At 44.5% G+C, this 25,525-nt stretch overlaps 1 protein-coding gene across 3 annotated transcripts in view; it reads left to right on the plus strand.

Moving 5' to 3' along the window:
- Positions 1-542: 542 nt before the first annotated feature.
- Positions 543-25,525, plus strand: part of GPRIN3 (GPRIN family member 3) — a 31,545-nt gene continuing 6,562 nt past the window's right edge. Inside the window, exon 1 of one of the 3 annotated variants that reach the window (XM_075090848.1) lies at positions 543-982. The gene's annotated coding sequence lies outside the window, so the exon portion shown is untranslated. Of the gene's footprint in view, positions 983-1,303; positions 1,406-17,526; positions 17,702-25,525 lie in introns of those variants that run through there. The other 2 variants (XM_075090847.1, XM_075090849.1) reach the window with 2 other exon arrangements.

Raw genomic sequence — 25,525 nt, forward strand, 5'->3', positions numbered from 1 at the left:
CATGAGTCAAAGAGATTTAGGATCAATAACTGAGCCTGAGGGTGTTTTGCAAAACAGTGAATAAAATGTGGGTCCATTCATATGGATCAAGGGAATATGATTCATTGATATTTATGATGGTTAGAGATAAAAAATATTTTCATTGGTCCTCTAGTCAACTGCACTTTTTTCCCCCCGAACCTTTTCTGTATTGCAACAGAGTTCTCCTCACAGCTTGTCCTATACTTTTGGAAATCCTGCTCCTATATATCCAAAAGGAAGGTAGAAGAGTTAAAACCTTCCCGGCTGAAAAATCTCAGGGCACTGCAGAGCCATTTCCTGCGATTGCAGCAGAGAGAGATAAAATTCCACACTGGTGGGAATAAACCGTATTTACATCAAAGATTTCCAGACGACTACGAGTTCTAACCCAAAATGTCTTTTGCTGCTAATATTTTTGCTTGGATTTTTTTTTTTTTCAGGCAAACAGGGCAGCGCTTCGTACAGGAAGCCAAATTTGCCTATCAACAAGAACGATCCAAACTGAAAGCGTGACAAGAGGTGATCCGCATTTGCATACACTGCAATTCCACATGCAAATTTGTACGACTCCGCAGGCAAACGGCTCATTAGGTGCCTCGATAGCTATCTGCAGGCACGCTTCCTCAGCTGACACATGCAGGACTAGCAAAGGTGGACGGAATTAGTGGATTCGGGACGTGCAGTTCTAGCTCTTCTGCCGTGAAGCAGCTTAGCGTGCAGTTTTTAGGAGCTGGAAGGAACCGGCTGGTAGAGGGGGGCAATGCAGAGCAAGCCCCGGCGCACCGTCGGGGCCCTGGCACGGCTGCAGAGCTCTCCCGGGGGGCTGCGGAGAGGCCCGAGGCCCCCCTGCTCAGCCCCCTGTGCCTGACGAAGGACAGGAGCCTCCAGCTCCCGGGCTATAAAAGCCAGGGGAGGCCCTAGGCGGGCTTGGCTTGAGCTGGAAATGCCTCCCTGGAAGCAGGTACCTGCCGGCGCCCTCCGGACCCGGGGGGGGGGGGGTGGGGGGGAGACTTGCGGCGATGCAGGGGCTAAGCGTCCATGGGGAGATGGCACCGTGCCCTCCCCGAGGGCCGGGGTCCCCTGGGAGCCCCCCCGGGCGCTGCCCCACTGCCGGCGGCCGCGGCGGGAGCCTGGCCCCGCAGCCCGGGCGGCGGCGGAGACTGGCCGGGGCCGGTCTGCCCGAGCCTCCCGCTGCCGCTGCCTCCTCGCTGCCCCCCGCGGCGGGGAGGGCCACCCCGGCGGAGCCCTCCTCCCTCCCTCCCACCCTCCGCCCGCCCTCCTCCCGCCGCTGCACACCCCGAGGAAGGGCTTGTTTTCCTGCCCGGATGATGAATTTCTCCGCAAGGTCATCCCTGCCCGCGGCTCCCCGGGCGCCGCCGCGGAGGTAAGGGGAGGGGGGAGCGGAGGGAGGGGGGACCGTGAGCACCTCCATACACCCCCCACACCCCCCACCCCACCCCACCCAGCAAGTTCTGTCGACGCCGGAGAGGAGCGGGGTCGGTGGGAGGACAGGTGCCCAGGCGCGGCGAGGCGGGGGGCTGCCGCTCCCCGCCGGCCTTGCCCCCGGCACGGGGGTGCTGGGAGGGCCGAGCCGTGCCCGGGGAGCGGGCCCCGGGGAGCCGTGCTCTCCTCCGCGGGGTGTGGGCTGTGGGGCGGCTGCGGCTCGCCGCCACGCCGAGCGGACACCCGCGGGTGGCGGGCGGCCGGCCGGGGGGATGCGCGGCGCGGTGGCCACGGCAGCGGCGCGGTCGCCACGGCAACCCGCCGGCGGCCCGCGGTGTCGCAGCGCGGAAGGTGTCCCGGCCCGCCGCCTCCCGCCGCGGGGCTCGCGGCCAAGGGGCGTCCCCGGGCCCGCCCCGCGCGCCCGCCCGCCGCCTCTCCAGGGGGCCCAGCCGCACCCGAAGAGGCTTGCGGGTGTACCCCGGGACGGGGGGCTCCGAAAGCCGGAGCTCAGCAAAGCCTGCTCTCGGGGGTCCGCCCGGGCTGCCAGCCGCGATGCTGCAGCCACACAACGCTGATCGCCCCGTTAGAGCCGCCCCGCCGGCTCGCGAAGGCGCGGTGAGCAGCCGGGCTTGGGGCGGTGGGGTGGGTCACAAGCCCCTGGCGGGCCTCTTCTTTCTCCTGCTGAAGTCGGTGACAAAACTGGATGATCTTGTCAGCTCCCGGTGCATGACTTGTGTTGTCTGCAGATCAACCTGCTTCTTGTGCCCCATACAGGCCTTGGCTTCGTTAATACTTTTCTCCTTCATCCTTTTTCTCTCAGGAGAAGATAACAGTGCTGGTGGATTTATCAGAGTCATGAGGAATTATTATGATCCCGTAGCCTAACCTCTTCCACAATATAAAGTACAGACTATTGCCCAGCGAGTCTGGGGTCTGGCCCACCAGGCCTTTCAAACAGTCTTGGCTTAATGACTTCAACAGTGGGGAATTTACTACATCCCTGGATAATTGGCTCCAATTGTTAATCTCATTGTTAAACGTTTGCATCTTTTTTCCACTTTGAACTCTTCTGACTTCATCTTCTAGCTACTGGATCTGGTAATGTCTTTGTCAGATTAAATAGCTATCTAGTTTCAGATCATCTCTCTCTGCTCGAGTATTCAAGGGCAGTAATTAAATAGCCACTTAACATTGTCTCTGATGAGATAAGTAGACCGAGCTCCTTTGGTCTCTCCCTGGAATGCAGATGCTCCTGAGGAGAAATGGCTTGGCCGCTCTTCTCTGAGCCCCCACTGTTGTCCTCACCGGCCACCGGCGCTCCACACTGGATTCCAGGAAGGCTCTCGTTAGTGTCACATGCGGAGATAATAACCTCGTGCTCAGTATTCCCCTGTCTATTCACCCAATGGCACGAACTTTTCTTTCCCACGACTACACGGTGGGAACTTATGTTCCGTTAGTTAGGCGCAGCAATCCCCACGCCTCTTTGTGAGCCAGGGTTTTCTCAGAAGCTGATTGCCTGTCCCGTAAGGGGCATTTAAATTAAATCTTCCTGCATGCATAACTCTGAATATGCCTATATTAAATTGGTTTTTCCTTCCTCCTATCACTTCACTTCCAGTGAGTCTGCAGCTCGGGAATGACAATAGAGCTTTGGTGTTTCTCCCTCTGGAAGTCAGCTGAATTTTTTCCTGGGACCTCTGTGCTAAAACAGTCTTTTTTCCTGGTAGCATTTGTTCCAGATGACCTTAAAGTTATTTGAAGTTTACTGGGGGATAAGTTACACTAAGTAATATGCAAACTGAAAGTGCCCATTTCAGTGAACTGGTTTTGTAACTGCTTTTGTTCAGCTGTGCCTCCAAGTGTTGGTGAGAGAAAGATTTGCTTTCCTGTTTTACCAGAACTGTAAATCCCATTGCTGGGTGTGGTGTCTAGGCTGATACATATATTGTCGTTATGTTGTGAATGTTTAACTTGAATGTTGTGGGTTTTACTTAATCTGAAGTGTGCTTAAGCCTGGATTTACAGCTCTCTTTAGAAAGCAGGGTATCTGAGAGTATGGGTCACAGGTGTGTGTCTGTGACAGGATACTGTTTTCCAGTAGCATGTAGGAGCTCGAAATGGACTGACAGGATGAGATTGAGTAGTCTGAAGGCACGTGCTATGGGAGGTGGTACCAAACAATAAGGTTCTTTGAAGTGGGCTTTTTTGTTGGGTTTTTTGGGGGAGGAGTGAGGTGAGGGTGGTTTTTTGTAATCACCTTGACTTACCCTAAGAGCTTAATGTGCACTGAGGGAGGGTGATGTAAGAAAGGTCCAAAAATTGAAGACCTTACCTGTACATGCAGACCATCCCATGAAGTAAAGCGAGGCGATGATCCTCATGAGTAAGGTTTGTTTGCATGAATAAAGATAGCAGGTTGCAGCCTTTAGAATGACCTGTCTTCAAAGTGTTAAAACTAAGTAGTACGTGCTGATCATGTAATGACTTCAGTGTCAGGACAATGAGCTTTCTTGAAATTTCACACAGAATTTGTTGTTTTTTCTCTTCAGGTCCCTGAAAATGTCTATACAAAAGATTGTACTAATTATAATATTTATACTTGTAAATGGATGAATGAGGTCTGAAAATTATTACTGAGCCCAGATATCACATCTGATTGAATAAAGTGGCCCAATGAGCTCTAGAATCATGGTAAATTTTTTACAGGCTGGTGTCAGCATCTTAGGAATTGTTTATTACACATATAATTGTATATTCCCCCATATAAAATTTTGAAATTTTATTACCTAGGAGGTAGCTTACCCCATCCATTCAAACTTAACTTCTCTCCCCCAAGCTGGGCTAATTTATCTCTCTCTCTTTTTCTTTCTTTTTTCCTCCCCCAACATATGCTTTACCTTCTCAAGGTTGTGTCTTCTCTTCAACTCTTTCTGCAGTCAGAAGAGCAGAAGAGTGTGCATATCTCTCCATAGGGTGACTGGTCCCAAAACTTATCTATTCTTGAGTCATTATGCCCATCCTGAATCAGCCCAGCATTAAGAACAGTGGCTGTTGATTGATCCTACAAGACCAGGACAGACAGACAATAGTATTTTTACAAGTCTCAAACTTACAGTGTCAGCTGAAGCCTGTCCAACAAGTGCTAGGTTAGAGTTAGGCAGATTTCATAAGCAAAATATGTTGGCAGTAGTAAAATTTGTCAGATGTGGGTCCTACAACTGTTACTGCCACCTTTATTTTTAACAAGATAAACCCCCTCCATCAGATGCAGTTGAGGCTAAGGAGAACCTGATTATATTAAGAACAACATCCTGCCTCTGATTTGTTTGTGAGATCGTTGCTGATGTAGGAGTAAAAGCAAGCTGCTCGTAGTCTTACAGCTACAGACAGAGCAAAATTTTGTAACATGTAGGACTGTGCTTATAGCAGCACATCCTTTCTTAATTTAAAACCCCCACATTAAAGGGCAGAGGTGGGATATAGGCTGAATCTATTGCCTTTGTGGATGTAAGAGCAATCCTGGATTAAGAGCTGATATTATCTAATGGCATGTAACACCTTCATAGCTGACCAAACTTTCATACCTGCCCTACAGGGTTATGAATTGGTTCCATTTGTGCAAAATTCTTTAAAATTAGTTGCATTATTACTGGCAGTACTTTGATATTATTATGGAAGACTAGAAACTTAGCAAAAGTAACTCAGGATTGTTTCTGTATTAACCTTGGATACAAATTGGGTGGCCCAGCTGTAAGACTAGATGCCGTGTGACAAGATATCTAAACTGCTCCCATATTTGGTCTTACACATTGGATCATTTAGGTAAGCATAACATTTTTGAGAGTCAAAACAAAGATTGATAATATTTTCTGGGGGAAAACAAATTCTGGATATGTTCTGAATGAAATTAAATTACCTTGCAGTAGGAAAAGCTTTTGAAACCGTATCTGAGCACAGTTTACTTTTGCAAATAGTAAAAACAGAAGAGGGCTACATGTATCTGTTTTATTATATGCATGGACTTTGAACTCAGTAACAGTTCTATAGAAACAAAGAGTTGTATTGATTAAAAATTTAATTACAGATGATCAGTTACTTAATGTTGAGCGATTCATCTCTTGGAGTCCATGGCTAAGGGTTTGTGCTTGCAAATTGGCAGCAGACCCAAAAGGGCAGAGGTATCACCATGCTGCTGAGTAAGTAAGGGAAAAATGCAGCGCCAAGACTTGCAACTCTGTGTGTGCTGTTGGGGGAGAGAGGCAAAGGGAAAGGTGGAGACCAGAGGAGTAACAGCTAGGTACCAGCATATCACATTGCCCCAATTTGTCCCCTGTTAGCAGTGGATACATGTACTTGGGAAAAATAATTAAGTGGAGGGAAGAATGCCAACGTTCACAAATATGGCAATGAATTGCTGTAAAAGCTTCTAGGGCGTTACAGTTGTGTCCACAGAGGACAGATTGAATTCTTCTTCCCCCCCCCCCCCCCACCCCACACCCCGCCCCCCTTCTCTAACTCCATGATCCTGTGTTGCAAAAGTTAGTGACAGGTATGGAAGCTATTACCGCAGCTGATATCAACCAGACATCCAGGGAGATCCTGTTACTTTTTTGAATGATCCAGGAGCAAGAGTCTGTATCCCTTATGCAGTTGTTATTGTTAGCAACACCCATTACTATTATGGTTCATTTTATTATATTTATTATACATTAGTAAAACGTGGTAACAACAATTGAGTTTGCTCTTCCTTGCCTGCTTTCCTCCCTCTGAAAGTAGTTCTCTTAGAAGGACAAGAAGGGGTTAGTTGAGGGAGACACAGACTGTCATTCATATTGTCTATGGATTGGTTGTAGTTACAAAGTAATAATGTACGTACTCTCATTTGTGTGCCTATACATTGGTGCGCGCGCACAGACACACAAATGCGGGGGGAAGAGCAGGGTTTCCTGAAGGGTTGGTACTCTAGCAAAGTCTGGCAAGAGCTAACAAAGCTGCCTCAGTGGTTCAGTTAGCTGCAACTATGCACCTGTTCAATTGAAGCATAGATTAGGACTGAAGTAACTAGTGTGGGAAAGGTTACTTGAAAAGAGCCTGCAATCAGAAGTAATGTATTCTTATTGTCTGAAAAAACAATATACTGATCATAAGCAGAAAGGTGTGACCTTTCAGCTTTGGAAAGGCAGATCTTGTTATTTACCCTTTTTTCTGACCTTTTTTTCTGTGAAGTGGACCAGGAAAAGTAATCAATATTTGCTTGAATTCTCTGTGACACCTGTATCTTGAGATTCTGCTGTAGCTCAGTGATGGTAATTAATATTGTCACCTCTTCACAATCATCATACAACTATCACCAGCTGGTGTTTTGTACCAAAGAGCAGGATGGCTTTCTATATGCATATGTGGTTTTCTTTTTCTTTGGAGAAAGCTGAATATTGGTTACTGTGATCAGGATCCTAGATTGCATTGTAGCAGTGAAAATCTCTTCCCCGGTGACGCTAATGTGCAAACAAAAAAAAAAGCTCAGTTTTTAAAGGGAAGACAAAAAGAAAAAAAAGGACAAAATGAAACAAGGTGTTGTGCAATTATTTTTACTGCTCTTTATGCAAAAAAACCCAACAAATTCAAATGGGAGACATGAATGCTATGCTACATTATGACTAATCTTAAAAGGATACTATAAAAAGCAATGGCTTATCTCAAATGATGACAGTGAAGTCAGTGAAGTTTTAATTCAGAAATTTTCCAGTGGCTCCAGGCTCCCTTTTTACATGCAAGACTAGACCTGCTGCTCCATGGATAAATCACTAGAAATCTGAGAAAAATCAGTCAAGGTGTTATGGAAACAGAGGGAGTTTCCAATACAGGATAACAAAGGATCTGATGTTACCTTAACTTTGCATAAACAGGAGTCAACTCATTAACATTTGTGTGCAAAACAAATAAAAATAGCTATGCGGTTGGGCATAAGTTTCAGATGGATAGATTTTTCCTTTCCTGGGTGGAACAGAAAAGGAAAAGAACTGTAGACTGTTTACTAATCTGATTTTACACGATTCGGGGAAGAGGTGAGTATTCCTGTTGGTAGAGGGTAGAGCTGGAGCATGGTTTCTCTGGTACCAGGGAAACATGGTGTCTGTCAGCTCAGGGGTGAGCAGAGTCCCTTAACCTAAAGCCAGACTGAGTGAAGGTGATTTTTCTACTCTTGAGCAGTCATTTAGCTGCAGTAAAGAAATTTTAACACACATTGAAGTCCCAGGACTGGTGCTTTACCTCTGGTGTGTTGCCAGTGGGATCTTAGTCCAAAAAGTAGTGTGGCTGCTGAGTGCTCAGGGGATGGTCCCTCCCTTTCCATAGGGCCCCAGGACTCTGACCATGGAGTATTTCCAAAAGCAGTGTCAAACAGCAGAATAAATCTGGAAACTCAGTGTAATGGACTAGATAGGAAATCTAGCAAAGATGATGGTGTGGACAGGGCACTGTTACATTTTTGTAAGTCCCCCTTTTATTAGACTACGGGAGCAACAATTCAGAGCAGCTTTTAGGATGTCCTTTGGGCACTGAGGAATGAACTAGATATCACCAGGTCCCAACTTCAGAAAGCAGAGAGGTATAAAAGTCCTATAAATCTTCCCAGTTCAGCTCTCCTAGAAGCAGTCTGGCTGTTGGGGAGTTAGCTAGCCCTTAGGTTAGAAAATGCTGAAGGATAATCAGCCCTTAGTATTTAGTGAACTAAAGGGTCACTATCATTAATGGCACTCTTTCCTCTGAAGCATCAATCTCATTAAAAACTTCACACAATTGAAAGACTTAGCTTTAGAGATGAGTCATTAAGAAAATTATAAAATATAATAAGCATGATTGGGGGTTGTAGGGAGGAGTAGAAGTAATGTGATAAAATATTTGTCAGAAAGATGATACTCTGAGAAGAGCTGTATGGAAACAAGATGACAGAATTGTTCCACCCTGAAAGGCTGGTATTTCACAAGTGCTGAAAGTTTTGTAACACTTCAGCGCACCACAGTATCTCCATACTTATTAAAAGAAAAACGTCAATCTTCTCCTTGAGGTTAATAACTAGGGAGTATCTGTTAAAAGCCAGTAAACACACTATGAAGGCCTGCATAAGTTTATCAGAACCCAAATTTCTGCTCAAGCTAACCAGTAGCCTTACAGGATCTCCTACCTGAGCACTGTGAAAAAATAATGTAACGGTTTCCATCCAGTCTGTAGGGACAGGTATCCCAATTACAAATGCAGCTGTGATAACATTTGATGATTCTTAGTTGCAGCACCAGAGGTATTTTCACATAAAGGGTAAGTGATATTTCTAAGGGTCACCCCAGTCCAGGGCACAGCACAATGAAGTGACCAGGCTTTCGGGCCCCTGCCTGCTGCCCAGTACTTCAAATAAACCTGTTCATGGCATAAGCATGAGCACTACTAATTGCAAATGTGCTTTCACCTACCCCAGCCAAGGGCTTAACAGACTTGGAAGACCTATACCTGCACATGGTGACTTCAGGTCAGGACTGTGCAGAATTTGTGCTGTTTGTCTCATGCATGAGAACATAGGGTTCATGGGGCTAAATTCAGCTCGTAGTTTGGGTCACGTGCAAATGATGCTAGAAATGCATGAGGATGCATTGCAAACAGTGACTGAGGAATAAAAGCTGTTCATTCATTTCTTGAGAAGTCAAGCAAGCTCCATCAGGCAATACAGAGGAAGGCTTTAACAAATGGGTATTACAGAAGGATTACCTTCATTAATTTAGCTGCTTGTGCTTTTGGCACTTAGGAATTAATCCAGCCTTTATTGATTGTTTAAGTCTCGATTAGCTTGATGTCTAAGAAATGGAAGGGACAAGCAGTTTCCTCCTGCATATAGCAGGCATAGAAACGAACAGAGAGATGCTCCTCCCTTAGTTGAGGAAAGGGGTTCAACACATACCTCAACTTAAAGGGAACAATTCAAACCTCAAGTCATGGGCCCACTTTACACCATCCACAGTGCAATAAAAGCTGGTAACATCCTATCATAAGGCTGAGCCTTCCCTCGGAAATACTCCTGTATTGAATGGTCTACTTTGAGAGTTGCTTCCAGCTGGACTATGCTTGGCCATTGTCATAGAAACATGTGCAGTTGATATTGGGAATAGCAGAACAGTATTTATCCAGTTCAAAAGATACTGTTAATATGAATGGCCTTGGGGGAATATTGCTTGGAAAATGTATTTTTGTAATAAAATTCCCTATTTTAGAATCAGTTTTCCATGCTGGAGGAGGCAGGAACGTGGCAGGAGGCTTGCCAGAGAGATGGGCAAATAAGCACACTCACACTTGTTCCCTAACAAAATGATGAGTGGACTGAATGTATTAATATAAGATAGCATACAGGGTTTTTTCCAGCTAGGTTCCTGCATGCAGGCTATTTGTACTTGTCTGTTATATCCGAATGAACATTCCTGCAGGAATGTGAGTGGACGTTTCTATCGGCAGCCAACCCAAACATGCAAATGACAGGGAGAGCACCCACACAATGTCTCTTTGAGCTGCTCCTCCAAAAGCCTTAGGAGGAAAAAATAAAGTAAAAGGAGGACAAAGCTAATAATAGCTTTGTTAAGTAGCTACCAAGAAAGCAAGCTTCAATTACATTACACTTCTAATACTATGAGCCCAAACAGTGTGCTGCATAACAAGTGGTATTTGCTGTTACTCATCAGTTCCATCTGCATGGATGCTGCAAGGCAACCCTTGTGTTATTGCTTCTCCAGTAGCAGAGCCTGCCTTCTAGTGACTAATGAATCCCACCTGCTCAGCCTCGGTTTGTCTCATCTTTTGCCTGTTGAAACCTCTCTTCTTTTTCAATGTGATTTATAACTTAACTTCAGCAATCAAATTGGTCTTTAACCACCACATAAGTTCAACTAGTTGGCAATCAAAGCCACACCTGTTAATGTAAAATCACATCGGAGTCAGTAACAGACATGCTGCTTAGAAAAAAACTTAGATGGGTAAAATTTGACCCTGCAGTTAAAGGCTCTGATTCCTTTGATGCAAACTCCATCAAATGGAGCTGCCAGAGATAACCAACCAGAGATATTAAATTGATATGAAATTATTCCAAACACCATAGTTGCCATTCTGACATGAATCCAAACAACATCATCCTTTCAGTCATCCAGTCTTAGGCAGGTGAATCAGAATGAATTTGGGGCAGAGGAGATGGAGATGAATGGACAGAATATTTAGCAGTGGTACTTCAGCCAGCCAGTAGCATGCCCTTTGAAATCCTTGTCCTCTACGGTCTTTAGTGATGGTCCTGAAATACTCTGGGCTTGTACAGAACAATGTTGCCCCCTAAACAGCAGATAATGATGCTGAACTCCCAAGAGTTAAAAGTTGGATTGTACCACGTGGCTTCTGCAAATCCGGAACACGTCTCCAATGTATTTTGCATGGGTGCAGTGCGCTGGGCTGAAGGTTTCAAGCCCAAAGTTTTCTATGCAATAGTTTGTTGCAAGAGCTTCCCATCATTGAATTTAGTCTTGGTTTGAAATTCTTCACTGATAACAGATGTAATGGTTAGTCAGTCATATACTTATGACTAATTCGGCCTCTCTTGAGAGAGGATTTCCTGTTTGTGACTGAAAAGAGGGCAGTCTTTGGGACAATGGGCTTTCCCCTTCTGCAGGTATGCATTTTTAGTGAAGTCTATTTGCTTTCCTTTTTACTTCTTACGTCCCTATACACAGAAAAATAGTAACTATATAGTGAGAGAACAGCTTTTTGAGTAGTGTTTGCTGTTAGTCATCCATCCATTGAAAGAAAGAGACCTAACAGATTACCAAAAAAAAATCAGGAAATGGAAAAAATACCCTTCAGATGCTTAGAAAGACACATCAATGCTTACAATGTTCAATCTGAGCATGCAACGTGAGGTAGCAAGAGGTATGAACATGGTCACCATCACAAATACTTAAGCAGTAGTAAAACTGTCTTTCAAAAGGATGCTATACCATGCTGCAAAACATGATTTTAAAATGTCCATTTCTTGTGAACAGTTTCCTGGCCTTGAGCTATATGAAGCTGTGAAACGGTCTGGCAAAGAGCACAGAGTAAGAGACAGATGGGGAATCAGTGCTGGAAGAGCATTCAAGCCTAGGTCCAGGAGGCAGAGGGCCAATGAATTTCTGTATCACATGGACCAACCAACTTACTTGCTCCTGCATGTCATCTTTTTTTCTGATAGAGCATCTCTCCCCTTTATCTCTTACCTCCTCCTGCCTTCTTGCTCAGCCAGAATTCACTCAGCAGGTGTAGAGATAGGTCAGCCTTATAAATGGAATAAAGTCACTGAGTCCACATGGGAGAAGGCTGGTGTTCCCAGGATCAGCATTTAGTCTCATTCTGCAGTTTTGTAGGAGAAACTTAGGACTGAGACACACTAACCTTGAAATTCAACAGCTGAGCAACTCGATTGAGTTGCTGCCCAGAGAAATCAGGGAGTTAATGAATTTCCAGGGGTTGCAGCTTTTCCCTTAAAATAAAGGGCACAGCACCCACACGCTAGGGGAAGAGAACATATTTTCTGTCCTCCTTAGAAAGGAAAAGGGTGAGAGTTTAGAAGTGGTGATGGGGGATTTTCCAGCCCATCTGCAGTGCTAACCAGACATCTGTCTCTCTCGAACCACCTCCTGTGGCAGTCTGCATTTGCAAAAAATGTTTTTCTCCTGTTGACTTGGAGTGGAACAAACCCAACTGTTTTCCTGTGGCTGCCCACACCTGTGGTTTAGAGTCGTTAATAAATAGATTAGGGCGCAGAGTGAACAGAGCTGAGGTAGTGGGGATCAAGCTATAGCAGTTACCTGGGCTGTGCTGAGCAGCAGCTGGGCAAAGATGGAGGGAAAGGTGCAAGCTTAGTCACCCTAGTGAGAGCCAAGTTTCATAAGAGTGGGGCCTGAGTCTTTGGTAATATGGTTATGCAAGGAGTACCTGATGAATTGCTCTTAGGTTCCTAGCCTGGACTTGCTTGATCTTCTGACCCAATCTGCCTCTCTGTCCACATACTTCTTTCACTTGTTCTTGGTCTACTCTGTTCCCCCTTGCTCAAGCACACAGGCTACAGCTTTATAGGACGGGTTGTTCAGAACAAATTGCCAGCCTTGCGCTGTGCAAAAGCAGCAGCTCACCTGTAAGAAGAAGAAAAGATAATCAAGTGGAGTTGCTTGCTCAGTATCTCATTTCCTGCTGCCCTGTTCACTCTGGATGTCTTTCTCTCTGTTGTCAAACATTTCATACCCCATCCAATCCCATGCCTTGCCTCAGCTTTCTGAAGAGCAAGAGCATTAACAGAGCCTTTTCAAAAAAGCACTTACCTCCTTGTATGAACACTAACAGATCTGCAGTGGTTGCAAGTACTTTTCATGGGTGGTTGGCCTTCCTAGGTCAGTAACATCCCTTGCTTGTTCATCAAAGGGTGGTGCTTTTTGGGTTTTGTGGGGTTTGGGTTTTTTCTTCACAAATGCTGGCAGCAGCATATTCTCTACACTTGTTTGGTTTTCAAGCTTGTGCTTCAACAGAGGTCCCAGCGTGCTTTGCCTCTTTATAGGTTCAGGACTTGCTGTATGGCAGTAAACCAGTGATGGAACACCCCTTTTTGATGTTTTTTGGTAATGTGTCAAAGGTAGATCTTTAAAGCCAGATTCCTACGCTCATAATTGCAAAGAATTTTTAGTAGATGATGAGATGTAGGAGAAGGGTGTTCTGTAGTTAAATCACTGGTGTTAGATATCAACTGTTGCATAGTTTTCTTTGTGATCTTTGTGTTAGCTTCTAAAGAAGAGGCAGAAAAAGTACCGGTTCCTACCTCTGGTCTCTACCTTGCCTGCTTAAGCTATGAATGTCTAGTATCTCTACTCACATATAGCATACAGGGAAACAACAGGATATGTTAGGATCTTCTGGCATTTCTTGGATAAGAACAGGAACAAAAAGAATTGTATTTTCAAAAATATTGAGCAACTTTTGCCTCCCACTGGCTTTACTAGTATTTCTGATTATTCAGCACTTCTGAGAATCAGACTTTGACTTCAGCGCCTAGCTTTAATCACCCAGATTAGGCTGGATGACTATCTTTATGTTAGCATATGTCAAATTTTATGTGTATATGTATGTCTGCAATCACATATGTATACATAGTTTGTGGTAATAAAAATTGTATCCATAAATAGGATGTAAAAAGAAATGTGGCAGGAAGCCTACTGTGCATCCACAGGTGTCAGATGACTGGTTGAAGTATCTAGTGCTTATCTTCAAGAGGGTCCTGTGTGGAAATAAACAATCTTGTCTGGATATTCATACTGGCTCTAAGGTTGTCATGTGTTTTCTCGCTCCTTCAAGTATGCCTCCGTGCTTGAGGCATCCACGTTCAGTGCAAGTCCAGTAATTAAGCCCTCAGCTGTGAATGATCCTTTTTCACACCATGCCAGCTTCCAGTCCAGCTGTCTTAGAAACAAGGACAAAGCTATCGCACAGACCCGCTCGCTCACAGCTGTGCTCTAGCAAGGTACAGCCTGACCTCATCTCACTTCTAAGATTTGCAGGTTAAATATTCTGGCAACTTGAGCCAGGGCATCTAAACCTGCTCCAAAGAGGAGTAAAAAGGAACACAGCCTGATATAAGGAGCTGGGCATTAGGTGATAAACTCTGTAATTGCTTAGGGCTGCCACATCTCTCTCTCTCCCCCTCCTCCCCTCCCCCTATTTTTTTAATGCTTTGGGCATGTTTTCCTTTTGTACTGTGAAGCAGCTGCAGGTAGCTTGAGAAGCTTGTACCTTCACCATATGTGAAGGTGAGCTGGAGGGATCGCTGCCATGTTGAGTGCCAGTCACCCTGCCCATGGGGCTGTCTGGTTTGGGCTTGGCCAGGTGGCCAAGTTAGCCAGCTTCAGTAAACCCAAGACTTTGTTAAGCCCAGATGTGATATATCTTGTTTCAGCCATTATTTTATTAAATGCTAATTATACTTATTAACCAATTTGGCAATCATCCTGAGGGATGGTAATTCAAGTCAAAGTTAATGTCTTTTACCAGTGCCTCCTCCATGGAGTGTGTTGCTTCAGTCACTTGATAAACGGAAATGTAAATATGCCTGGCTTAAATGCAGAAGATAGGAGGAGGAGAGGTAATGCCTAGTGTTAGGCTCAGTGTAAACCCTGAACTCTAGCTCTGGAAGATCCTAGCCCTTGACAGGAGTGGGGATGTCGCATTAGCAGCTGTAAGCAGTCATGGCCTTGTAGAGGCTCAGGGTATGGGCCGTATATCTGGTATGGGTAAGGCAGAGGTCCAGGGTATGGATATGGTTGTGCCATATCGCAACCAGCAAAGCTTTGGCTTATGATGAGTCCAGTAATTGACTCCCAATATTATTATTAGCTTTGAAAGGGTTTACAAAATAAGACACGCTGGGTCTCTGTTTCCAGCATGTTTTATGGAATTAGTTTCCATATTTTGCATTACTACCTCTAATATTTGCTGTCTTGAGGAAGTATTTCTGGTTTTAGTTTGGTTCTGACACAGATGGGGTTTCCCAAGTCTCAGAGACTAAATAAGGATTTGTCTTATGATCATTGTGATTTTCAAGAATTCAGAAGCAGAGAATGTAATTATTCTTAAGCCTGTGAAAATGCACATTTAAAACAGTATAAAAAATGTGCAGGCAATTGGATACCTTAGTCCCCCTTATTGGGGCTGGAAGGATAGAAGCATGTTGAATCTAAGAAAAAAAAATACATGTTTTGAATAAGCCATTGTTAGGAGACAGTTCTAATGGAAGGGAGGATGGTTCCTGTGATTATTAGTGCGAGAGATTTTTACACCCCTGGGCTGCCTGCAAGGGCAGTTCTGAAAAGCTATTACCATCAGACACCTGTGGGATAGACTGCAAATAATGACTTGTTCCTAAAATAAGCAATCGTACAGCGCAGCTGTTGGTGTTTTTCTTTGCTGCAGGAAGGCGGAGGTGTTGAGAGAGTGACTTGGTGACCGAGTTGGCTTCTTCACCCAGGGAAAGCACTGCAGTCTCTTTGTTCAAGCACATCCACGTGGTGGGTGGAGAAGACTTGAGAGCCTCTTTTTGTCCTGAAGAGCTCTCTGGGTATATAGTTAAATTCAGGACTCAGAGTTAGCGAGGTAAGGTTTGTGGGTTGATTCTTACCAATGCTGAGTTGGTATCGGTGCCAGTACCTTCTTTTTCTCAAGCCAAAAGCCAGAACAATAAGTTTCTCTCAATTTTACCTGATCAGATCTGCCACAGTGGCAGTCACTGTCATCTGTGAGGTTTCTCAGATGTGTCTTTTTCAATACCTTCTGTTAGCTCTGGGTGGAGACTGAAGAAGACATGGTGTATAGGTGTAATATTTTACCAACATGTTCCTATCTAGCATTTGCCTTCATTAGGGTCAAGTGGCTGGAAGCCCTCACATGGCAGCAGTGCTATGTATACAGTTAGGCTGTTCCGTCATTTCTGGATATAAAAAGCGATGGTGCCACTGATTATCTGCAGTATGTGACAAGTGTCATTTTTCCTGGCTCTGCAAGGTGCCATTTAGGATGTGTCATCCTGTCCCTGCTTGGTTAGCACATCCTGCTTTTCCCCATGTCCCACATGCAGTACCTTACCAGTTCAAAAAAAAAAAAAAAAAAAAAAAAAGATGCTGATCTCCAGTTTGGTCCAATTCCACCAGAATCAATGTTCAACAAAATAAATTGTACCTCAAGGTAAAAAAAAAGAAGAGTCTGAGGCTGAGATGGCAGCTTTTCATGTAACGGTCCCACTGAAGTCATATCGTAAGCTCATGTGACTGATATAAGCAGGTTAGAGTCCTTAGCTGGATGTACAGGTTTGAGTCATTGCCCTCAAAAGAGCATTTACTGGCATTGTTAAGATACCACTGAATTGCTCCGATTTTATCTCTGAACAGCGAAGGCTTCCAACCTGCAGCCATTTGGTTTCCTGCAGAGCCTCAATACATCAGACAAAAAGTGGCTCAGTACATGGCGCTTCGTCTCGTGTTTTTTTGAGAAGGTGTTTAGCAGGAGGCAGTTTACTAAGGAGATTATTTTGTTCTTTTTACTGCTCTTATTGTCAATGACAGGTAGCAGTGGAGCAAAGTGAGAATGTGAAGAAACAGGAAGCAACTGCTGAGGTGGCAGCAGGAAGAAGGCAAGATATTTTTAACTGTTCGGGTTTTTTGTTTGTTTTTTTTTTAAAAAAAAGCCATGGCGATAGCTGTTTCAGCTGCCAGCCTCTTTGTTCACATTAGTTGTGTTTCTGATAGCCAGGGGGCAAGAGCAGACATGGTGAGATCATCATCGTGCCTTTCTTAGGTTAATCACACGCTACGGCAAATTTCTGTTACAGTAATGACTGGTTAGGCTCTGCATCCTTCTTCTCTAATTACATGCCATTTGGAGTAGTTGTTTTCTGTTAGGATAACAGTTGTAAATGACAATGGATATGTCCTTTGCCAGGTGCCTGTTTATATATTCCCTTCTCTAATACTGAGCCCAGCATCTTCATTCAAATAGTATGATATATGAGGAGAACTTACTTTTTCAGATGGTGTGTGAGAGTTAAATATTATTGTTGGGTTTTACCTTATGCAAAGGACACGCCTTGTGCTATCGGCTCTTCCGAGGCAAAATTTCTGTACTTCCAAGTTTGGTTAAAAAAAACCCTGCTGCTACAATACACTTCTCTGGGCACCAATAATATGGTTACTCAGCAGCAAATCAGGCCTAATTATCTAGGGTGCTACCACCACTACTGGGGCTGCTTCAGCCATGTGATGAGTGTTTGTATTCAGTATACTGGGGGAACGTTCTTAAAGAGAAGGTCCTCATGAAATTCAGGAAATTTGCTTTCAAGGATCTGTAAGCATGTTAGAAGTAGATAACATCCTTTGTCCCATAGAGCCACGCTTTCCAAGGCACACCTACTCAGCAGCAGTTATGTTTTCCTGACCACACAAATCATTATTTTGGTCTTGGTCCAGATCCCAATAGATGGATATCCACGTAAACCTCACCATCCTGATTGCTGCTAGTTGACTGGGCGTCTTAGCAGAGAAAGCAAGAATTGCATGGGCACTAAGCCAGCATTATGCTTTAACCCCTGAGGACTATCACTCTGCTTTATAATGAAGTCACGTTGGCATTGCTGTGTAGGAAAAAGGTATGTATTGTTGCTATTGTTAAACTGCTCTCTTGAAAAACAGGGCTTTTCTTTTGTCAGCTGTCAACATTCAAATGCATTCAGTTGCATGAAATGCATTAATGAGGGGTTAGATTTCACCGTGCTTTTATTAGAAGAAGATAGTGGGACAGACAGGGAATGAAATTCCCACTTGGTTGTTGGAAAATTCTGTGTCTTTCAACATCAAACGTGAAAGTGGTGTTTGAGAGGTCCATACAACCCTCTTGTTCACACCCCTCAACCACCACTTCTCCACGTCTTGTTTTTACTCAATAGTAAGCTGAAGAAAAACAATGTGTCAGTGAGTTATGTGAAATGGAGTCACCTGCCTGATGTGGACAGCAGGTTGCTAGTTTCCTCTCACATACACGTGTCAGGAGCACGCATGCAAACATTCCTCCTGAAATGCAGCTTACTCTTGAAGTCAGGCTGCATTTTCTTGAAAGTCACTTCCAGTTTCAGATACTGAAATAAAAAAAAGTGCTGATAAATTATGAGGCTAAACATAACATGCAATTTAATAAAAATATATATATATATATATTCCTGGGGGGTTTATCCACACGTCACATCCCCTCTAGGGTGGCCAAGGATACGAGGTAGGAGTGCCACTGTAGCTATGCAACTGTTAGAGCGGCTGCCAGCCGGTGTAGTTGTTGTTTGATTTGGCTGTTTTCATAAAGCCATTTATCCTCCTCTTTCACCTTGGAGGAAGAAGACTGACAGGCTTTTGGTGGTATTCTGGTGCAAGCCCGGTGTTCATCAGCGACTTTCACATACTTACACGCCTCACCACAGAAAGCCTTTTTACCAGGTGGTGTAACCGTGGAAGGAGGCGTGCAAAGAGAGAGCCTGTCTTTGCAGCCCCGTGCTGTTGCCCAAGACCCCTCTCTGCCAGCAGGGAGGACACTCAGGAGCATAGCAGAGCATTGAGCTGAGTGGGAAAGTAGAAGGGCAGGATGGGTTGTGGGGCAGAGGAGGGGACAGTGTGGGGAGATGGGTGTGGAGGTGGTACATGTTTAGGCTGCCACTCAAGCCTCCCCCACTTCCTTCCCACACCACTCCCCTCTGACCACGCGTGGGGCTCTTTTGAGATGTTCTAGAGGCTGCGATTACTTGAGAATCTCAGCCTCCCCCAGAAAAGGCTTTTAAACTGTGAGAAAGAGGTGAGCTATGAAGGCCCAAGGGCAACAGATGATGTCACAGTTCTTAATTTAAATCAGGATTTTCAGTCTCCTTTCCAAATGTTGATTTCTAGCAATCTTCTTGAGACTATTTTCTACCACTTTTAAATATTGTTTTTCCTTGCTTTAAAGTGTTGGAGCACAAAGCAACCCCATTTTCCTTCTGGAAGCTGAAAGAGTTTTGCAAAACCTTCCTCCCACAAAAACAAGGCGCTTTTGCAGTACTTCCACTGCACATGCCAGCCTGCTGCCTTTGGCCATGGCCAGAGGACAGTGATCTCTTCAGCAGAGCCAGCCCAGCTTTGGTGCTGGGGAACCTCTGAGTGAAAGTCATTGGTGTGACTGCGGTAGCTGTATGCATCAGGGTACAGAAAAGGATAACCTGACCTCTTCTGATACAATGACTTGCTGACAGAGATTAAAAGCAAAATGCAACCAGGAGCGAAGTTTACATGTGTACAGAAAATTTACATCATGGCACTGCTAACAGTGCATGGGCTCCCATCAGGGCTCTGTGAACAGGTGCCGGAGATGGACGTGGTGGTTGCTGCTTGTCTCCTGGCCAGGGCGAGATAGGAGCTGCCCACGGGGAACAGATGGGACACGGGCTAGAACATTTCATCTTAGAGCAGAGCTGCAGTTGTACTTCCTTTTAGATGGACATCTTTCTAATTGAAGGGTAACCAATTATTCTGCTGCAGCAGGACAGTAGAGCTGAATCGGGCTCGGTCACCACACAGTGTTTATTCATCCATGGTTATTGGCCTGCCTATTTAAAGCTGGCTGCAGATATTCCCACACATCTGTCCCTGGGCGACTGCTGAGGTGCACACATGTCTCTGGACCATTTTGAAGTGTTGGGGCAAGGTTCTGTTCAAGCTCATGAGCCCAGACTCTCGAATGAGCTTGTCAGCACTGTCCTGCACTCAGGAAGCCATGGGACTGTTCATACCCTTTGGCTTAAGTTGGAGCAGAGGTGTACCCCAAATCTGGTTCAGCCCTGCCTGGGTGTGCGCTCTAAAGCTGCTGATGCTGATACTGATTTTTCCAGCAATCCTGAGGTCATGCTAGGGATGGAGTGACCAATACTTGCTTCTAAACTGGGACAAACACTGTAGTACCAAAATTATAGATAGATGGTCCATTCTGCTCACTGCTAAGTACCCGAGAATACTTAAGAGAGATCCCATCTCTGTGAGCCTCTTCTGCAGTCTGCTGGACTCCCAGGAATTCGGCAGGAGTCTAGGGAGCACAGAGAGCAAGATTAAAGAGAAAACGTGCAAGAGCTACCTGCAGAAACAAAATACAGCAATGCTGTCTGCATGCTGCAGTGAGAAAATATTGTAAATATTAGATTTTAAAATGTATTTAAAATTAATCAGAGTTGCTTTGCATCTAGTTGAGTACACTATATCATTCGCAGTAAGGTTACTGTGGCCTCTTGGAAGGGTGTCCTTAAGGTTTGGTCAAAAGCTCAGTGAAATTGAGGGAGATGCAAAGCAGTTTGCTTTGCTTTGGATTAGGCCTAGAAGCTGCTGTGCCATTTGGTAGGACTGACTTTGCCCGTTTTCTTGTCTGCAGGTTGTGGGCAGCAGGTTAAGCTGAGCTTTGTCCTTCGAAAGTGGAGCTCCCGTGCTCTGCACTTTGCAAAGTATAAGCCTGTACTTGGCAGAGAGATGCAAGATGAGAGGAGACAGCAACCAGAAAAATATATTTCTTCAGCTTGTACAAAATACTGCTTGACAAATTTTCAGTAGCTGTCGGGCTGTTTGGCAGCTATTCCTTTTTGGCAAAAAATGGCAGCGCATCTTGCCCTTGATTTTTCACCCAATTTTACTTGGTTTATTACCATTGCAAAGCAAGTGTGAGCAAAGCCTAACATTTTCTTAAGTACTTACCCTCTGTTTTTCCTATTGGACTCATTTCCCATTTTTTCCCCCACCTTTTCCATTTTTCAGCATCGTGTCTTGACATCTGTGCAAGCAGACCTGCTAGGTACTGCAGGCTGTGTCTCAGCATCCAGGAGGAAGAGCTGTGAGGCCTGGTGAGGAGCCAGGCTGCACCCCAAGAGCCCCGGCAGGAGCTGGGTTTCCCTGGGGGTTTTCTGTGCGGTTCAGTTGATAGTTTCAGCTGGTTTAGTATTGCAGTGTGTGTCGGAGGTGGTTTAAAAGTGCTTCTAGTACAAGTGCTGGGAAGGGTTTTAAGAGAGGCTGTGGGGTTTTGTTTGGTGGTATTTACTTTAATACTAAAATGAGTGATCTAGACTTCCAGTGAGCAGGCTTGTACAAATAAAGGCCCTTTTCTCATGGGGCGTGCATGTGTCCATTGCTACAGCATTTCATATAGGCCAAAGATACACAAGGGTTTCATAGAGTGGCATTCATTTCCAAAGGTGGTTAAAGTATGTCCTTCAATTCAGAAAATCCTTAAACTCCTGATGGCTAACAGCAGGAAGGGTGTACAGAGGATCCATGTCCGTGTGTGCTAGGACTTCAGGCTGGCCAGAGCCTTCAAGTGGATCTGATGTTTTTCTAAAGCAGATGTCCCAACCCCAAAAAATAACAAAAATAACTGAAAAGATTTTCAAATAAACCCACCCGCACCTAGAGCTAAATGCTTACAAATGAGAAATATAATTTTTACTACAGTGAAAACTAAAAATAAACAAGTAAGCTAACAAGTCCTTGTAGGCAGGCCCTTGCTCCTAGGCAGGGTTGCAGCCAGCACAGGGGCTCCTGAGCTGCATGAGACTGCCTCGTCCTCGGGAAATTCCTCCTGTCGCCCTTGGTACCTGGCTGGATGCTCCCTACAGGGGCTGCCACATCCTGGCTCCTTCTCAGCTTCCTCTCCAGCATTTGTTCTGTGGCCCATCTTGCTGAGCTGTCTTCTCTTCCTTCTAGAGGGGTATGACTGACCCAACCAGCTGTTCAAGGGAATTTAGTGGATGCACAAACAAGACACATACCATCTATCACACCCTGCCCTGTTTCTATCCTCAGGGCAGTTGTGACAGAGCCAAACATCCAAGGCTGTGGATGGGAACTAGTATGACCTTCATATGGTCATGCTATTGAGTGGGCCCATAACGGCTAGCCCTGAGCCTAGGTGCTGCAACAAAAGTGCTCATGTACCATGATGAGCGGAGTCGAGGTGAGTTGTAGTTTAAGGCAGCAGAAAGGCATCGAGAAGCAATAAGAAAAGGTGAGTAGCAAAAAAGGGCAGAAAAAGCCCTTACTGAACTGAAAGCAGTCTAGCGATAGGCTGCTGCCCATCTGGGCCGGGTAAAGTCATATCAGTTCACTGCATAGTGAGCGAGTAAATAGGTATTTTGCAGTATCTGCTAGAGTGTTACAGCAGTTCTGCTAATTGAATCAGCAGAGGCCAGTCAAAAGCAAACCACTGCATACAGTCACCCACTTTGCATAATGTCTGCACAGAGGGTGCCGCAGCCCTGTAGCGTTGAACTTGTTGCTTCTGCCATCCGTCTCCCTGTCTGCCTCTGACACGGGTTTCTGTGGTGTTTGCAGGTGTGGCCCGCAATATCATGCGCTGTCCCCCAGTGTAGGAGGGGAAGTGGGACTTTGTGTACCTTCTTGAAATGCCAACCCCATCTCTTGCAGGAACCGCATGTATGCAAGGTATCTGTGGGCATCCCCATCACCTCTTGCTTCCCCGTGATTGTAGCATAAGAGTCTGTCTCATATCAGCATCCCAAAGCACATTGGATGATGGAAGCTGTGGGCATCTTGTCTCTTACCTCTTTGGGCAACCTGGTTTGTATTTTAATGAATACGTCCTTGGTTTGCGCTGTCCTTCATTTGTGGTGCCAGTCTTCAGTCCCACAGATAATTAGGAGAAAATAACCCATGAAGCAAGTTTTTCACAAACAGAAAAACAAACACCCTTTGACACCGAAAAGAGAAAGTCACAGCATTTACAGAGGAAAATGAGGTGGGGAAAAAAACACTGGGTGCAGAATTAGAAGGATGCAAATGCATGGGTATGTTTAAAATTCAAAGAAATGTGCTTTGTGCTCTATATATTCAATCATCTAATATGAGTTAGAGCGTGCCATTTTCTTTTCCTCAGATCAGGAGACAAGAAAGGAGGCTGAACTGCTTCAGCAGATGTCTATCTGTGTCCTTAACCCATGCAGTAGTTGATTTTTGTGATGTTCTGAGAGATCACATTATGAGATTAGAACTCTTAAGAACAAATATTCAGTCTTCCGTTTGTAGAGACACGGCTGAAGAGAGTGCTCCAAGAGTGGGGGGCTCAAGGAATTGAAAGCTGATGAGAATCCAGAATTGGCGAGGGGGTCCTTGATTAGTTTGGGAGCTGCTTTTTGAATGTTTTTCATTAATTATTTTTAAATTCTTTTTAAAATTGAGGGTAGGTGGAGATGCTGGCAGTCTTATTTGTGCTTTTCCAGATTTTCATATTTTTCTAGAGGGAAGGGGGGCAGAATCTAATGCTGGAATTTCCTGGAAATTTCTTGGTTTGTTTTATTGGACATACAGACTTTCTGGTTTTGTTGACATTCTCATAAGCAACAAGAGGGAAATTTGTAGTATTGTTTTATTGGGGGATGGGTGTTACTGAAATAAATAGGAGTTTCTTTACATTGTCAACACTGGGTTGCCTGGAAACTTTGTAAGGTTTGGGGTTTTTTGGGTTTTTTTAAAGCATATAAAGACGACCTATTCAGTCACAAAAGTCCGTGAAGGCGTGGTCTGCTGGCCATGTAGGGACCCTCCCAGACCATATAAGCCAAACGTAAACTTTGTCAAAGTTAGAAACTTCTTGTTGCAAAAGGTCCAGAAAAAATCTGTCTTGCGATGAGATTGACACAATCAGGCAGACTAATTTGATCTGAAAGACTAAGGTGACAGATAATTGTGTTGGTGTAGAAAATCTGTTCTTGTTACTAAGAACTGATTTTGACCTTTGTGGACATACCAATTTCACCTCCTGATAAAAGAAAATTTTGGATGATTACTCCAGGTCAGGTATACAACACTTGAAAATTTCATCGGCGATCTTGATTTGTCTTGACGTGTTTTTTGACCTGCCACTGAGTTTTGTATTTCTATTTCTTCTAGGTATTTGCTTGCAGTCAGTGTTGCTTGTTGGTTTGCATCCTTACTGCCTTGGCAGTTGAATAGTGTTGCCCACGGGTCCCAGTGTTGTCCTTTACTCCTATATTATAGGACTTCAATGATAAAAATGAGACAATAATCATAAATAAGACTGCAATGATAAAAATGCCTTTCCAGTTTTTTTAATTAGTTGGGCTTGCTTGCTTTTCTCTTGCATAAGACATATGTCATTCTAATTTTTATTACTTCTTAAGAAAGAGCATTTGCAAAAATTACAGCATGTATTTAGACAACTAGAGTGCCTTTGGCTCCTGTCATTAGGATGGCTTAGTGAAAAGTCTAACAAGAAAATAGCTCCCATGATTTTGACTGCAGAGTCTTTATAAAAACTGTATTCTCATAAACTGACTCCTTTCCAAGGTCATCCTAGGCAGTAGAATGATCCAGCCCCCCAACCCGTGTTTGAGGGCCAAGTGAAATGTCTGCATTATGCTCTGTTGTCCCAGACCAGAGAATAGGTCTGCATGGGTTTTTGGAGGCTGAATTTCCTCTGTTGGCATAATATGTTGAGGGCTCAGTAGCAGAATCGCATTTAATTGGCACATGTGGCAGTTGTTTAAATGTGTGTTTCTAGTGATGCTGGTGAAGGGCCACTAAACAGATGGGGGGAATTCATGTGGGGGTTCAGATCAGAACTCACTCACTTAACTGAAAAATTAGGAATAGTTCCCCTGTTGAGTGGGTATGAGTTAAAGACAGTGCTCTGGCATGCAGATTGCTTTTCCCGGTTTTTGTACAGTGAAAAGCCAAACAGATTTGCTCTGCCATCTTTATTTCTTCTAAAACTGTTCGCCAAGTAGTACGTCTCATCCTAAAAATGGGTTGGGTTTTTTTTCCATTATTTGTTTAGTTGTTCTTAAATAGAATCTGGATCTAAAAAAAAAAGGCATGTGACCTGCCCAATTGTATATACAGGTTTGGTTTGCATTGGTATTTGGAAAAGGAAAAAAGAGAGTAACGGAAGTTAGATAAACAGATGCCCAAAGCCATCTGCTCCTCTCCTCACGGTCATTAGATGTTCAGCTTGGAATAGCTCCCCTTTACTTCAGGACTACGCTGGCTGGCTTTAAAGTGAGCACAAAATGAAGCGGAGGCATCTTGTAGCCGGTCAAAACTTCCAGAGACTTGCAGTCTAGTTTACATAAACTCAGTTCTTCTCAAAAAGCTTCGCAATTGTTAGCCTTGCTGGAAAGCCATTTTGAAGTGATGCAGGGCTGCTATCGCAGATTGCAGCTAAGAAACTCAGGATCCTACAGGGGCAGGATCAGTTTCTCAGGGCTGGCTTAACCCAGCAGACCGTGTATATCTGTGGTAGTACAGAGCCCAAAGAGGGAGTATAAAAATAATAAGTTATTAATATCTGGAAGTTATAAAGCTTAATGAATAAGTAATAAGTTGCAGCATTTTCCTTTTCTTAGGAGAGTAGGCTGGCTGTATTTGTTTTCATTTTCCTTTCATTG

Source organism: Phalacrocorax aristotelis, chromosome 4 (genome assembly GCF_949628215.1).
Source record: "Phalacrocorax aristotelis chromosome 4, bGulAri2.1, whole genome shotgun sequence".
NCBI lineage: Eukaryota > Metazoa > Chordata > Aves > Suliformes > Phalacrocoracidae > Phalacrocorax > Phalacrocorax aristotelis.